This window comes from Calonectris borealis, unplaced genomic scaffold (genome assembly GCF_964195595.1).
Source record: "Calonectris borealis unplaced genomic scaffold, bCalBor7.hap1.2 HAP1_SCAFFOLD_128, whole genome shotgun sequence".
Lineage (NCBI taxonomy): Eukaryota > Metazoa > Chordata > Aves > Procellariiformes > Procellariidae > Calonectris > Calonectris borealis.
This window is the reverse complement of record NW_027441516.1, coordinates 127,252-142,540: the sequence shown is the minus strand read 5'-3', so window position 1 is coordinate 142,540 and position 15,289 is coordinate 127,252. Positions and strand designations below refer to the sequence as shown.

The window sequence follows — 15,289 nt, the reverse complement described above, 5'->3', positions numbered from 1 at the left end:
CTATGCTTCCCTTCAGGAATAAACCCCTTTCCTTGCTAATTAAAACTGATTAGTCTGATTGCGCTGTTCATTGCCGACGTTGGACTCTGGCAGATGTGATCCGTGCCGGGCGGGAACGCCATTTTGAGACTATGCAAGAAAAATCGTGTTTAATGCTAGCTGGTCTAGAGCAGTGGAAAATAAGGTATCTTTTTTGGCTTTGTTTCTTCTCCCCCCACTGGGGGAGGTGGGGTTATGGGGGTGCGTAGGGTTTTTTGAGGGGTTTTGATGGGGGGGGCGGGGTTTAAGTACAGCAAAGACTTGTCTAGCATGTCATGGTGTTGATCTTCCCGCAGGTAAATGAGGTGGCCGTTTACAGCCATTAAGCACTTCATTAAGCAGTGCAAACGTCATACCTGGTGACAGGATTTGCACCCTCCAGCACTACGTTCAGAGGGTGGGTGGACAGGGACCACAGTGAAGCAAGGGTGAGCAAGCGTTTGGGTGAGTAGCTGCAAATGAATTCACAGAAGGGTTCTGGTGGGAAGGGACCTCTGGAGGTCATCTAGTCCAACCCCTGCTCAAGCAGGGCCACCCAGAGCCAGTGTCCCAGGACCAACCCAAAAGTTGGGTTTTGACTGTGTCCAAGGGTGGAGACTCCACAGCCTGTCTGGGCAACCTGTGCCAGTGTTTGACTCGCCCTCACAGCATAAAAAAGTGTTTTCTCATGTTCAGGTGGGATTTAATGTGCTTTAGTTTGTGCCCCTTGCCGCTTGCCCTGTCGGTGGGCACTACTGAGGAGTGCCTGGCTGCCTCCGCTTCCTTCCATCCCATCACATGTTGATGCACATTGATAAGATCCCCCTGAGCCTTCAACAGGGTAAACAGTCCCAGCTCTCTGAGCCTCATGCTCCAGACCCCCCATCATCTTTGTGGCCCATCCCCTCTCTCCACTATGTCCATGCCTCTCTCGAACTGGGGATCCCGGCGCTGGACACAGAACTCCAGGTGCGGCCTCATCAGTGCTGAGCGATTTCCTCAGGAAGTCTGGGGAAGGTGCATTCTGCCAGCACTGAAAGAAGGGCCTATCCAAGTTAAAAAAAAAAATCTCACAAAAATTCTTCCTTCTCAGGAAATGTAGTTAAGTATATATACTGATGGGAAGGAATAATAGGTTTAAATATACTATTTATTCAAAATAAATGTGATGCTTTAAGTCATTCTTTAGGAAGAGCTACGCACTTTCACTTGAATCGTCCTAATGGAACATTTACTTGCTTAAGAAATGTGGCAGTGAAAGAGGCCACACTCTCTGAAGCTGATATTCTGTTACTGCAGGATAGTAAAATTCTTAAAACTGACGCACGTGCAGACAACAGCGACACAGTCCTTGGTATTGCTGAGCTGGAAGGGCTGTAGCGTACTGAGAACCACAGTACAGTTGTAACGTACTTCAGACACTGAATAACTTACCTGAAATACAATTTAAATGATGTGACAAGCAAAGCAAATAAAAGCAACCGCACCTCTCTGCTTAGAAATAGTTTTTTATTAGAATGCAGCAATGCCTGTCAGAAATAACATTTTGATCATCTAATTTTACAGTGAAAAAAACATTGTGTTGTGAGGTTCTCATTTCTTGCCCTTGGACTTTTGGGGTAATATCCAAGTTTACAACAGCATTGTTATAACTGAAAATAAGGCACAGTTTTCTACAGGTTATTTTACACGGGATCAGTTGAAATGAAAACATGTTTAAAATTGAATGATCATACTTCTTTTTTTCCCATTCTGATAAAAACACGTACCTGTATTTCTCAAGACCTGTACTTAACATTCATCCATAAAGGAGAAGTCTTGTTTAAGGCACCAGAAAACAAGTATTTTCTTCATAAGTGTTACTTTGAGGCACAGAGATAAATGCACTGAATGACAATTTCTGTCTTTGCTAAGTGAATAAGACGGTTAAGTCACTGAAAAGGAGCCCTATGAAAACAAAAACTAGTTTTCGTTCATACTGGCTCATGAACATGTGTAAAATATAGATAACCTGCAAGTAGTAATCCGGCCACCGTTTGAGAAAAATAATGCCAATCTGTCTTGTAATTTATGAGAATGTATGTTTTTGAAAGGTCCAGCAGTCAATATGTATTCGCATTCAATTTTTTAAAAGATGCAAGTTTCTAAAGACCACAAAACCACAGTGTTAGCGTATTTATTTTAGCAAGTGGTGACCTAGAGACCATGTGCTGCAACATGGTATTCCTGAGGAAGCAGAACAGCTTTTTTAAATTTCCCTGAGATTTATTAATTTGATATCCACCCAAACTCCAGTGATAAAACAGCGGTAGCAAAACTGTATCATTTTAAACGACACAGAAGCACCTAAAACCCAATTCCTTGTTACATGCTGAATGCCTTCACAGGACAAAAAAAAAAAAAAATCAGAATTTTCTTCATTTTTTTGATCATATACATTTTACAAGGAAGGTTTTTACCTCTTCTCCCACCAAACATTTGAGTGAAAGAGAGTGAGTGGGGAAAGGCGACAACCAATCACTTTGAAATTCAGAAATGTTTAGAAAATACCAAGTGTATTAGTCAGAAGGAATGAAGTGAGGGAATGGATGCAGAGTACAGAAGTAGTGCTCAATTGTGTACACAGTAAAAAGATTTGGAAGGAAAAGGGTTTTTTCCATGCCTTTCTAACTGTACTGAGAAATGCACTAAAATCCTCTTCCATGAGAACACAGAACACTACAGTAGCAGCCAGACGTGCTTGATACATTTCTTTAAGCCTTATATTTGCCAACGATCGTTCACGAGCTACGATCATCCTTTAAGTCTGAGCAGTTCCCTCATACATCTGAAAAGAAGAATTGCAATAATGTTAGCTGATCATTTTTTAAAATATTGTAACAGATCTTTCTACACTTGTAAACCTTTCTACACCTTGTAAACCACTTGTAAACCTAATCCAGTGTGGATTAGGATGTGCGAAAAAACAGAGAAAACTGAAAAAATTACAGTGTGACTTGAGTAACTACAGTGGGCTAAATGCAATAAACCACATACAAGATATTGAGAGACACTCTTGTTCTCTCAGATGCCCTCATCAAAACTCAGTAAGGTTCTCATGAAATTAACAGACATGGTGAAGAAGGATAGGGAAAATGTCTTATCAGGGGAAGGAAATACATAATTTAGGTTTTACAAAGTAGGTGGGTGGAGGGGAAGAGATGCCCTGTGCTGAAAGTGGTGTATTTTCTGTGACTAGCCTTTCAAGGCCATAGCAAATGTTCCCTTTCATCCATTTATTCCCACTGCTCCTTCTTAACTAGTACTCTCTTCAACACAGTATTTCTTTTTTTATTTCTTTTTTTTTAACCATGTATTCTTGCATTTTCCTCTAGAAACATTCTGCATCTTCCCTCTGTTCTATTTGGCTTGCTGGCAGCAAAGCACAACAAAGCACGTGTGTAGGTCTAATGCAGAAAGAAGGCCATATACTCCACAGGTACAGCGCAACGTGATTAGAGGCCAACATAGTTTAGGGGTTTAAGTTTTCACCTCCCAGTTCTGCCAAAACTTGCTTTGGCAAATTGCTCAAAGGCATGCAAATTCCCTTTCTCTGTAGTCACAAAATAGGATAATCTTTCCAAGAACCTTAAAAAACTTTTCAAAAATAAAGACCTGTGGTCACATTTTTGGTTCAGAGGAAATGGTTCATTCTCAAAGTGAATTCTCTGACTGCTGCTGCTTACCCCATGTCTAAATTACTTGCTGATGAAGACAGCCATGAAACTCAAGTGTAAAGACATCAAAACCCACAGTCTTAAGTAACCACGAGAATGATTTTGGTTTATAAGCCAATGGGAGCAGTTTCAAGCATTGTTGACAATTAAAGAAAGGAAATTTTCTGAATTTGAGAAACTGTTAAAATTTCTATCATAGTAGCCTAGATTTGTAGCGAGACAGAAACCCAGAGCAAAGCATGGACATGTAAGAATGTTACCATTAAACACAGAAGCAGAACTGTCTCATCCTGAGAAATATCAAATATATGGAAGAAAAGAACAGGTGGAAAACAAAGTTTCTGTACATGAAACAAATGGCCAAAAGCATATACCATCTGGAATTGGGCAGTAATACAGGGAAGCATAATCAAGAGACAGGGATGAAATTGTTGTAAAGACAAAAGCCTTTCCTGTATTCTTTTGGGGATGAACACCAAAAATTTAATACAAAATCTGATTAATTTGAACAATTAAAAAAAAAAGTCTACCTAGCCATGCATTCGTGATGGATCAGTGTAATGGAAAATTTAAATAACTGGGATCCTGTAAAATCAGCCTCAACTTTCAAATAAACTTCTAACCCTCCCAACCTCTTTCTCTAGAAAAGCATGGAACCTGACAGAAAAAAAGCCCAGTCATAACAATGTCCAATTACTCATTAATTTCCTCACTTGCAGGAGTGCAATTAGGACTAAGAACCTTTAGATTCCAAACCAGTAGTTTTCTATCTTTAGATAGAGAAAAAATCTTGGCTAGTGGGAATAGTTTTAATTTTCAAGTCAGCTGTAAGAGAAATTTCAACTACCTGGAATCTTAAGAATAACAGCTGTATAACTAACATTGCAGATCATGGTCCACATGCATTTCTTGATGTCATCTATTTTGGTATGTTTTATCTAGTCATTATTAATGTCAGAAAGAGGTCAAAAGATAAAGATTACTGGTTTTGCTGAACATAAATCATTCTTGCTGAATAAAGTACTGTAGCATAGTATATGCTAAGAAGAATTACGACATGGAACACTCTCGGTAATAATACTGCAGAAAAAGATCTGGGAATTATGGGTGACTATGGGCTAAACACGAGTTAATATGAGTATGTTTTGTTGTTTTTGAGGGAAAAAAAAAGGCTAATCACTCCAGGTTGTGCCACACTTCTGTTAATACAAGATACGCAAGATAGTTAATGCATGATACTCAGTGCTGGTGGTATCTCAACTGAAGTAATCTGCCCAGCTTATGAAACCAAAGTTTCAGAGAGAAGGTTTGGAGCACAGCAAGAAGTGATGAAGAGAACAGCATTATACATAAACCATCTCTACTTACAGAATACCAATGCATGATCAGTGTTTTCTACATGCTTTTTTCTAAGAGTTCAAAAGCTTCAAAATGAAGAGCCCAATAATTTCAAAGAGCTACCACATCAGAAAAACAAAACTAGACTGCTAAATTTATTTCTCTTGTGTAGGTTAAGTTGTTGATTTAATGCAAAGAGTTTTGTATGCAAGAATTTGCCTGATTTGAATGCCCTTTCCTTAAATGGCAGGATTATTGCTCTCATCCTTAAAACTTTTTTTATATGTGTACATCACAATTTCAAATAAGTAGTCATTATTTTATATAAAATGTATGCATTACTATAAAGATCACATTCTCTCTTTTACTCACCTGGTAGATTTTAGCATCTCTCATTAGTTTTTCTACAGGATATTCAGCATTAAATCCATTTCCTCCAAAAATCTGCACTGTGTCTGTAGCTACTTGGTTTGCAACATCACCCATGAATGCCTTTGCAGTGGAACCATAGTGGGTATTCCTGCAACCAGCATCGACTTCCCACGCAGCTCTTTGGGAAGCCATCCCAGCCAGTTCCACTTTCATTGCTATCACCTCTTGTATCAGAGCAGCGCTGACCCGTATTCATGTCCTGAAAAAGGAAGTTTACAGAGGTGCAACTAAATTGAATTCTTCCAAGTACAACACATTTTCATTCTTTAGTTTACTCAAAGCATAAAGTAAGCTTTTTTTCTTTCCCCAAACACTTCAGTTTTATCTAATAATCACCATATATACAACAAATACTAGTTTTGCATTTATAGACCAGCATGCCCTTAATTTGTCAAAGCTGGGCAGTTTACTTTGTATGTGAAATCAATTCCATAGTTGTAATCACTTGTTTGTCTTTTTCTAGTTCAACTATATCCATTGAGATGGGAGAGGAAAAAGTAAAGAACCTAATATGCAGGCAGTAATAAAATACAGCTGTACTACAAACAAACAAACAAACAAATAAATAAGATGAAATTTCAAGTTTTCAGATTTCTTTCCTAATGTTCAATGTCTAGTTTTTCCTGCTAGTAAAAATAGTACTTCCTTTTTTCCTTTTTCTCCACACTGCCCCCCCCGCCCCGAGAACTAGCAGCAGTGTCTCTAAGGCCTATTCCTTGAGCAGGAGTAGCTAAGGTATGTCTTAGCTACTGTAAATATACACTGTATATTTATGGTTAAGGTTGTCCATCTTGCTTCTTACACTTGCAAGGCATACTACTTCACACTAATTGGCACTTGTCAATTAAATGGTTCTCAAAGATTCTTTTGCAGCTGTGCAAAGTCATCTTAAGACCATTGTGAATAGTGCCTTATATGAATTGATAAAATTATAATTAGGTACGTCTTATGAGTAGTTTCTGTATGTTGTGAAAATGAAAAGATCATTGTACATGAGCACATGAAAACGTTCAGTTGCATAACAGTCTTTATTTGTTGCATTTTTTGTTTTGAAGCGAATAATAATTCCTGGCTTGTCAAATCAGAGATACACTCTTCACCTTTCTTCCAGTTTGGATTCCAGGGCTATTTGCTTCCATAATGAATCCAGTAAAGGCTTTGCTTGCAGGAGCTTTTGGGTCTGGATTGGTACGAGCTAGCAAAAAATACCTAATGTAGAACAAAGATGAGGGGAGTCAGTTTATCCTCACTAACCATCAGATACTTTTTTAGCTAACATGTTAAATGTTTTTCTGTGTCTTTGTACCACATAATAAATCTATCAATAAGTTAACAACCCTTTTTTCTTGGCCCTTCCAAAAATAAATTGAGAGAGAGTGAGAGAGAGGAAGTTTCAGTGCATCTCTGACTGCAAAAGTCAAGATATAATAAAATTACTTCAGATCAACATGCAAAGGTTCTCCTCCTTCTCCATGTATTGTAAGTCTTAATATTGCCATCAGCTTCACAAATAGTACAAAAGAAACCTATTCACAGCACATATGCAAAAATAAATGCATAGGAAATACAGTATTGCATGCAAAATGTTAATTTATCACCAGATTTCAAAGATCTTAACTTTGTTCTTCTAAGCATAAGTTGTACATAAGTTTTTTTCTGCTAGAAATTAAACAGTGGTAATGTTTATGGTGTTCAGCAATATCAGAAGATAGCTGGTAGATTCTCTTTGATGGTTCTGCCTTGAACAAGGAAATAAATAACGAGAAAATTCAGCTTTCTACATAAATGTAGAAAGTTTTTCCTCTTGAATTAAAAAGAATCTATGTGTTGGGGATGAGCGTGATATGTGAGACATGATGGAAGAGGTCTATATTGTAAAGCACCTCCACAGATACTACAGCAAAATCTGGATTCTTTGACACGTGGAAAATGTCTTCCCTTAAGAAAATAAAATGTACCACCACAATCCTAGAGCTTTTCTATATCTTCACTAAAAGTGAGAGATGTTTCCAGTAGAATCAGAAGCAACTGGTCTCGGTCACCATACCCACAAAGCAAGGTCCCTTGTAACATGAGCCTCTTGAGTACTTTGCAAGTTCTCTCTTACTGTTGCTGCTCTTCCCTGAAGGGAAAGCGGAATTAATTTTGTTTGATAGCAGCAAAAATTGAGAGGCATTCTTGAGTAAAGTTGTCGTGTCATCGCTCAGTTTCCTTTTTAGGCATGGCACAGCACTGAGTCTGCTTTCTTACACGTTGTCCTGATAAACTGGTCTCCAATTAAATTGTAGTGTGGTGCAACATAATGAACGTGCAGATTTCTAACAGATATTTAAAGACATGCTAGTATCTAACTTGGGGGAGGGGGGCATCTCAGTATAGGACAGAATAAAGGAAAATATAATGTCAGTGAAAAGTCCACACACCAGTTTGCTTTCCCACCATTTGTGATCCACATCTTCTGGCCATTAATAACACATTCATCTCCTTTCTTCTTAGCCTTTGGTTTTATACCAGCCACATCAGAGCCTGCTCCAGTCCTGTTGCACAGTAAGCCTAGAAAGAAAACAAAATGCAAAGTCCTGAGGAATAAAAGTTGTATTTTTAAGCAATCACAAATTATTGCAGAACTATGTGCAGCAAACTGATCTGTAAAAGTTGTAAGTGAACTGCATGGAAAACCCCAAAATACTACATCAAAAAAACCCAACAACTGTTTGAGCAAGAATCCAAACACGTATGGGTTAATTTTCCTTGTAAATCCATAATGATACTTAAAATTGTCTTTTACTTTTAATGATAAACAGAACCATTCTGTAACTTTTAATAAGTCATCCCTTCCTTATGCTTTACAAACTCTGATATGAAGGCTGAGGATCTTTAAAACCTGAAAATAAGAGCACAGAGTAACATTTTATGGTTGCCGTATTCTTCATTTTATGAGGCTTAGTTGTTCAGATTTTAACGCATTGCACATGAATCTTCTTTCTGTGTAACAAATGCTGCTTAGATAATATTTAAGATTCATAAATGTAGGTTAATGCCCATCTGAGTTGAGTTTGTGCTCATATCAACCTTGCATTTGTCTTAAACTCCTACACCTTCTCTTGAAGGGGAAATAAAAGGTATTAATTTTCAGTAAGTGACTTAGGATGGTTTTCCAGGTAATATCTTCTCTTTGCTTATTGAATGCGTCTAATTCAATATTCCTTGACTTTCAGTAAATGCCACTGCTTATTTACAAACCAAAACGGGCTATGTTGTGAGCAGATATTAGTGTTTCAAAAAACAAAACAAAACAAAAACATGATTAATATGATTTAGGACACAGTCTACAGCATTCCTAAGTTATACTTACGCACATCATTGGTTCCTCTGTGTCCTGGTTTCGGCTGGGATAGAGTTAAATTTCTTCCTAGTGCTGTGTTTTGGATTTAGTATGAGAAGAATGTTGATAACACACTGATGTTTTTTGTTGTTACTAAGCACCCTACTAGTCAAGGACATCCAGCTTCCACGCTCGCCAAGCCCATGAGAGAGCCTGGGAGGGAGCATAGCCAGGACAGCTGGCCCAGCTGGCCAATGAGGTATTCCATACCATGTAATGTCATGCTCAGTATATGAATGGTAGGCGTGTTCCAGGAAGTAGCGATCGCTACTTGGTTATCAGTCAGCGTGGGTGGTGAGCAATTGCATTGTGCATCACTCATTTTGTATATTCTATCATTATTATTATTATTATTTTCCCTTCCTTTTCTGTTCTATTAAACTGTCTTTATCTCAACTCAAGAGTGAGTTCTTTCTCACTTTTACCCTTCCGATTCTTTCCCTGTCCCACTGGAGGGGGCGGGGAGTGAGCGAGCAGCTGTGTGGTGTTTGGCTGCCTGCTGGGTTAAACCACGACATCTGTCATTCTTCCTAAATATTTTTTCTGCTGCTGCTCATTTCCTGCAATGATTACTGGCATTTGCTGAAAGAAAATATTTGTACCGTTAATCCATCTTTTTAAAGGGCACAGACTCTAGTTTAAAGGAGGTAAGAAAAGACAGAACTTACCCCCAGGGAGTTTACCTCAATGGTAGTTTGAACCCCCGTACTTCCGTAAGCTAACTCTTCCGTAATAGGGCATGCTTCAAAACTGCTGAGGCCAAGACCACCTACGCTTGAAATATTTAATTGTCTAAAATGAATTTAAAGTGGAACATATTAGTGATTTACAAAAATTAATTATCAAAAACATATTCCCCCACATATATTTGATTGTGCACTGTGTTTGATTAGAAATTCCCGTGCACGATTTTTAAATAAAGTTTTGTCAGATTAGTAACAGATGATTTAAAAATTACACTTCACAGTTCCAGGGTGATTGTGTGCTTGATGTGGGACAAGTTACACAAAATGGCAAGAATGTACCACTAGGATCTTTCAACTGCTTTACATCTGAGAATTTCCTTCAGAAGGAAGCAGAGAAAGGGCCACGGGGGCTCCTAAGTGAGCTACCACAGCACTTAGGAATAAAAAGAAAGTGTCCATATCACTCAGAAAACCAACCCAGTAACCTGTTTCTGACAGAAGCCAATACTTTGGAAAGTGCATAAAAATACAGTAACAATACAGCAATACTTCCTCAAAATACTTTCCCCAGCCTTCAGGTGACTTAGCCAAAAGTATCTTTAGTATCTTTGTTACGCTAACCCTTGACAGACATCTGTTCTGTGAATTTGCCGTCTCTTTTTGAACTTGTGTACAATTTTAGCATCAATATCATCTAGGGGCAATGAGTTTCACAAATTAACTACACACTGAGTGTAGAACCATCTCGTGTCATTTATTCTGAACCTGCTGTCTACTGACTTCATTTGATGCCTTCTAGTTGTACCGAAGGGGATAGTGAGCTATCAATCCCTTTTCACACCCTCCATGACACTGGCGTTTTAGGCATTTCTCATACAGAAGCTGTTCTGTATTTTTTATCATCTCTGTCATCCTTTTACAAGTCTTCTCCATTTCCACAATACCCTTTTGAGGTGGAAGGATCAGACTCCATAATGAATTAGAGGTAAGTGCAATTTGGATTCAAGCAGCAGCATAATTATGGCTTCTGCTTTTTTCTTCATTCCCTTCTTAATTTTTGACCTTAAATTTATGGGTTTGACCATTTCTGGGCATTATGCTGACATCTTCACAAAACTATATATTATGACCCCAAAAATCTCTTTTTTCACAGGTGATAAGAAGACACCATTTTATCTGGGAAGTTTGGATTACTTGTTTCCTTTCTTGTGTGCATCACTTTTCCTATTTTAAATTTCATCTGCCATTTTAACGGTCACTCAGTTTCACGACCTTCTCCTACAGCTCTTTGCACCAGCCTCATCTTTTCTATACTGAATAACTTAGCATTATCAGTAAACTCCATGACCTCGCTATTGACCTCCTTTTCCAGATTATTTATAGATATCCCAAACAGCACAAGCACCAGCAAGACTGTGCTGCTGATTTTTCCACTGTGAAACCTGATGATTTTTCTAATTCATTTCTGAAGTTTGAGCATTTTATACCAAACAGGCATCCCATGTTCACACACTTCCTAGCTACTGGGGGTTGGACTAGATGATCTTTAAAGGTCCCTTCCAACCCAAACCATTCTGTGATTCTAGGATTCTGCTTTAGAGAACTCCCATTATTTTTTGTGCCGTGACTTCCTTTTAGGAAAACCCTTCTCTAGCACATCATGTTTATGTCTGTCTACTATATCTGTACTTCATCTTACTTGCTCTTAATTTAAATGGTATATCAGGCTTTCCCGGCTCTCTCTTGCAGACCTTGCAAAGCAATGGTGTCCAATTTGTCACTTGTAAGTTTTGATTTAATAACCAAGTGATTACACCTTGCAATAGTCCAGCTATTTCAGCCTTGAGTTTCCCTAGAATTTGTGGCTGAATAAATGTGTTCCTCACAATTGCTCCTTTTATCTCTTTGTTCCTTAACGTTGTTTATTAAATTTTTGATACAAGATACACACCCTCTGATAAGTCTTCAAAAAAAATAGGGCCTGCTATGGACATTTCCCCAGCTTCGTTTTCAGGTAATACACATGTAAGAAAGAAAATCTAAAATTTAACATTTTCTCCATGGTTAGTCATATACCTAAGCACTGCCCACTGCCAAAGCACTGCTCTACTGCACCTCATCTAAACTGGAAAACTGTCCTTCTGGAATAAAGTCTTAAATTGCTCCAGCCTGCGTCAGAGACTAGATCAAAATATGACCACCTAATTTCTCTGCCTCATCAGCTGACGCAGTGCACCAGGGGAACATTAGGCAGCTGTAATCATGGTAGAAAATCTGGTCATAAATTACTAAGTCATGATCTAATTTGTTGCCTGATTACATCCACCCCTAGTAACACTTTTATGTGTCAACCTCCCTACTGATTAAATTTAGATTATTCAAGTATGCAACAGTTTATTTTATACAGAATCCATAATTACACATATAAATCTCCTCTAAGGCCTTTTCTTTGTTTTATTTTACAGATTAAAAAGAATGTTTACTTACCACAGCTTTCTGGTATGTGTTAATTTATAAGACCAAGTTCCCAAGCCCGTTTTATGAGTGAAAGAGGATACTGAAATAGACAGGGAAAATCACCTTCTGATTCTGATTTTAAATTTTGCACAGGTTAAGATAAAAATCTGTTTTTTCCCCTACTGTATGGTAGATTTACCTCTCCAGTTTTGTCGTATTGTGCAGCAATAGGAATAATTTCCTCCACAGCAAATTTATGAGCAGTAGCTTGAAACTCTTTCTGTTCATCAGGAAGATCTTTAAAAAAAAAAGGTAAAAAAAAGTCACAAATTTTTCCAGTTGTCCAACTACGAGAAAAGAGAAAACAAGTCTCAGTTCCTTCCAGGCCAATCCAGACGACCAGGACCCACCTTCCTGGGCCTCTCCAGAAATCAAAGCAGCTCAACTTCCTCTTTCTCTCTAGAGAAAACGTCCAGTAATCTGTAATCAACGCCTACAATGCACTTACTTCTGACAAAAATATTCAAAAAATACTTAAAATGGAGTAGGAAGTAACATGTAACATAAAATGTATTACCCAAAGAAACGAAAAGCATGCTGTGCTAATTAATGAAGGAGGAGATGGAGGCAGATAAATGTTCCTTATTTGACGATTCTGGTTACTCAGTTTCAAACATCCAGCTGCTGACCCACTAAATTTACTTTTACATATATAATAGGCCTAGTTGAGGATGAATTTCTTTATAACATTTCTTTGTAACTAAGTTCAACTAAAACTAGATAAGTTATTTTAACATTTTAAAAGCTGATGTGAGACAATTATTCAAAGCCAAGGCAACTTTGGCAATAAAAAAGCTCAAGACAGACATTTGTTAAAAAAAGAATAAAACCTCATAAATAGCCACAAAAAGCCACATACCTGGCTTTCCTGAGCTGGAGAAGAAAGTAATTTTGGTTTTCAAATACTTTTTTAAAGAAGAATAGAAATCTATTCAGAATAAACACCTTCATTGTAAATTCATACTGAACTGCAGTACAGTTGGGTTTTTTCCTAACTCTGTAATTTGTTCTTAACTGTTATATTTCTTTCAAAAACTGCAATACTTACCAAAGCTACAGTCAGATCCAGGTTTGCTTATATGTACGTTTTGAGCAGGTTTACTAGAATGTGATCTCCATCTATGCCCTGCAATTGTTTGGAGCATGTGCTAAAGAAAGAAAAGAAGATGAGGTGTAAGATCTTTGTAGCTCAAGTCTCATAAAGCTACCAGCCTGACCGCAGCACAACTGCACAAGGAAGCATGAAGAACACGGGCAATAATAGGTATCGACACAGTGAAAAAAAGTATTTTCAGAGAATACTGAAAACGTCTATGAAGTTAAAAGGTGAAGGAATGCAGGAAGACCACTGCTAGACATAGAAGCACTGAATACTGAATTGTTAAGTGAGTGTATTAATAATTCAGGACTGTATTTTCCAGTAGGCAGTATATTATTCATTTGGAGTTTTCACAAGCCACAGCCATTGCAAAATGGTATGTTGCTTTCTTACCTGTTTTAGCTTCTTGCCTAAGCTTTCTTACCTAACTGCTACCACTGTTATGTAGAAAAACAAACCCATCAAACAGTACCAACAAACATCTAAAAAAGACCTCAGTCCTTCCAAATGTTTTCTCCCTTATTTTATCTGGAAACAGGCAAGAAGATGAGGTTGAGAAAGAGCCAGGTAATTGTAATCGTGTTTGTTTTTTTTTTTTTCCTCAAGGATGATCCAGTCATATACAGCTTTGCCACCAAAAAGTTTTGTCTAAACTAGAAAAAGTCCTGAAATCAAAATAACACTAAAGGTGATTCACTACATGAAAGAAGCTGTCCAGTTTATGCTAGAGAACTTGTCTGTCGTGGTTTTCATATCTGAGTGGTGTGCATGGTCAACACTGAGCGTTACTCCGAAAAAACCCAACACTCCCCCCAACAAATGGAAATATGAATTGGATGGGGGGTTTCATACCTGGAAGTGGCACAAAGTGGGGACAAAGGACCACAGTTCACAACATGTATGGATTTGGGCAACCACCTGCCTGCTCCATAAACCTCCCTGTTGTCTGACTGGGTGGATTCAGTGACAAGTCTCTGGTAGCCATGCTCAAACCCACCTCCTCGCGCAGTGCACCAGCTCTGCCACCGCTGGACACGCCACCGCGGCAGTGGCACAGTTGTTGGTGGGGCTGAATCCCAACTGCCGGTGCCCGACGCCTCGCCTTCCACCTGCGAGGGACCGGCTGCCGTCGGGTGGAGCTGCCTTCTCTGACTGCCGCTGTCACAGCGACACTTGGGCAGGTGGCCGCGTCCCGCCGGGGGACATGGCTGCTGTTGCCCGAGGGACACGGCTGCCCGAGGGCCCAGCGCTGCCCCGCGTTTGCCCATCAGGGTTTTTCCCTTCTCTGCATGAAACAATGTTCATTTCCCTGCATGGTGTGTGCCCGGAGCCGGTCTCATTCTGGTAACGGCTGGGCTTGTTACCACAAAAGAACAAAATCGACTGGCTTAGCTAGGCTTTTAAAGTTCATTTTTAGTACAGACGTGAACTTTAATGCCGTTCTGCGTTTGAGATGCCATAGTGATGTGTACGGGGTGGACAGCGGTGTAAAATGCCCTCATGAATGCTCCCGGTTCTGGCTGTACGCTAAAGCAAAAGCATCGATCTTGCATATTATCGGCAGTGCTGTGAAATACACTTTTTTGAATATTATTCCTTCAATGGATTAAAGCAGTGTTATTTCAGGCTTTATTAAAATAACACTTTCAAGAGAAATAGCTACTTTGATTTCTCTGTGAACAACCTTTTTTGGTATGACATTTTTAACAGACTTGCCAAAATATAAATCCCTTTTCTGAAAGCTGGATTTTGGATAGCATTTTATTTTGCGTAACAGGTCAAAGTAAGGTGTGCCAAATATTTTTAGCACCGTTATTGCCTTGCTGTGTTTGATTCTTGATTGCTTGGTTCGTTACTGACAGCTGTGAGTATTGATTTTGTACTTAATGCAGCAGAAACACTTCAGTAGGGAGTTATTTTTTGGCACACATATCAGCAGATTAAAAAGCAGCTGATTGTAATCTCGCACAGGCTTTGTACGGACATGACTCCGGGCGTTTACTGACTGTAGTGACTGCTGATTTTTCACTCCAATATCGGTGGATTTTTTCTCCCTGTACTTTAAAGGTAGTTGAGTAAAAGGAAATTTGTAACTTTA

General features: G+C 38.7%; 2 long non-coding RNA genes across 10 annotated transcripts in view; one reads left to right on the top strand and one right to left on the bottom strand.

Moving 5' to 3' along the window:
* Nucleotides 1-15,289, top strand: part of LOC142076965 (uncharacterized) — a 15,580-nt gene extending 291 nt beyond the window's left edge. Inside the window, exons 2-6 of one of the 9 annotated variants that reach the window (XR_012671457.1) lie at nt 94-184; nt 336-483; nt 12,041-12,074; nt 13,189-13,567; nt 13,798-15,289. This is a non-coding gene — a long non-coding RNA (uncharacterized LOC142076965). The other 8 variants (XR_012671459.1, XR_012671456.1, XR_012671453.1 and 5 more) reach the window with 8 other exon arrangements.
* Nucleotides 12,067-13,219, bottom strand: LOC142076967 (uncharacterized). The gene is made up of 3 exons (XR_012671461.1): nt 13,141-13,219; nt 12,232-12,329; nt 12,067-12,132 (listed from the first exon to the last, which is right to left on the bottom strand). It is a non-coding gene; the product is annotated as an uncharacterized LOC142076967 (long non-coding RNA).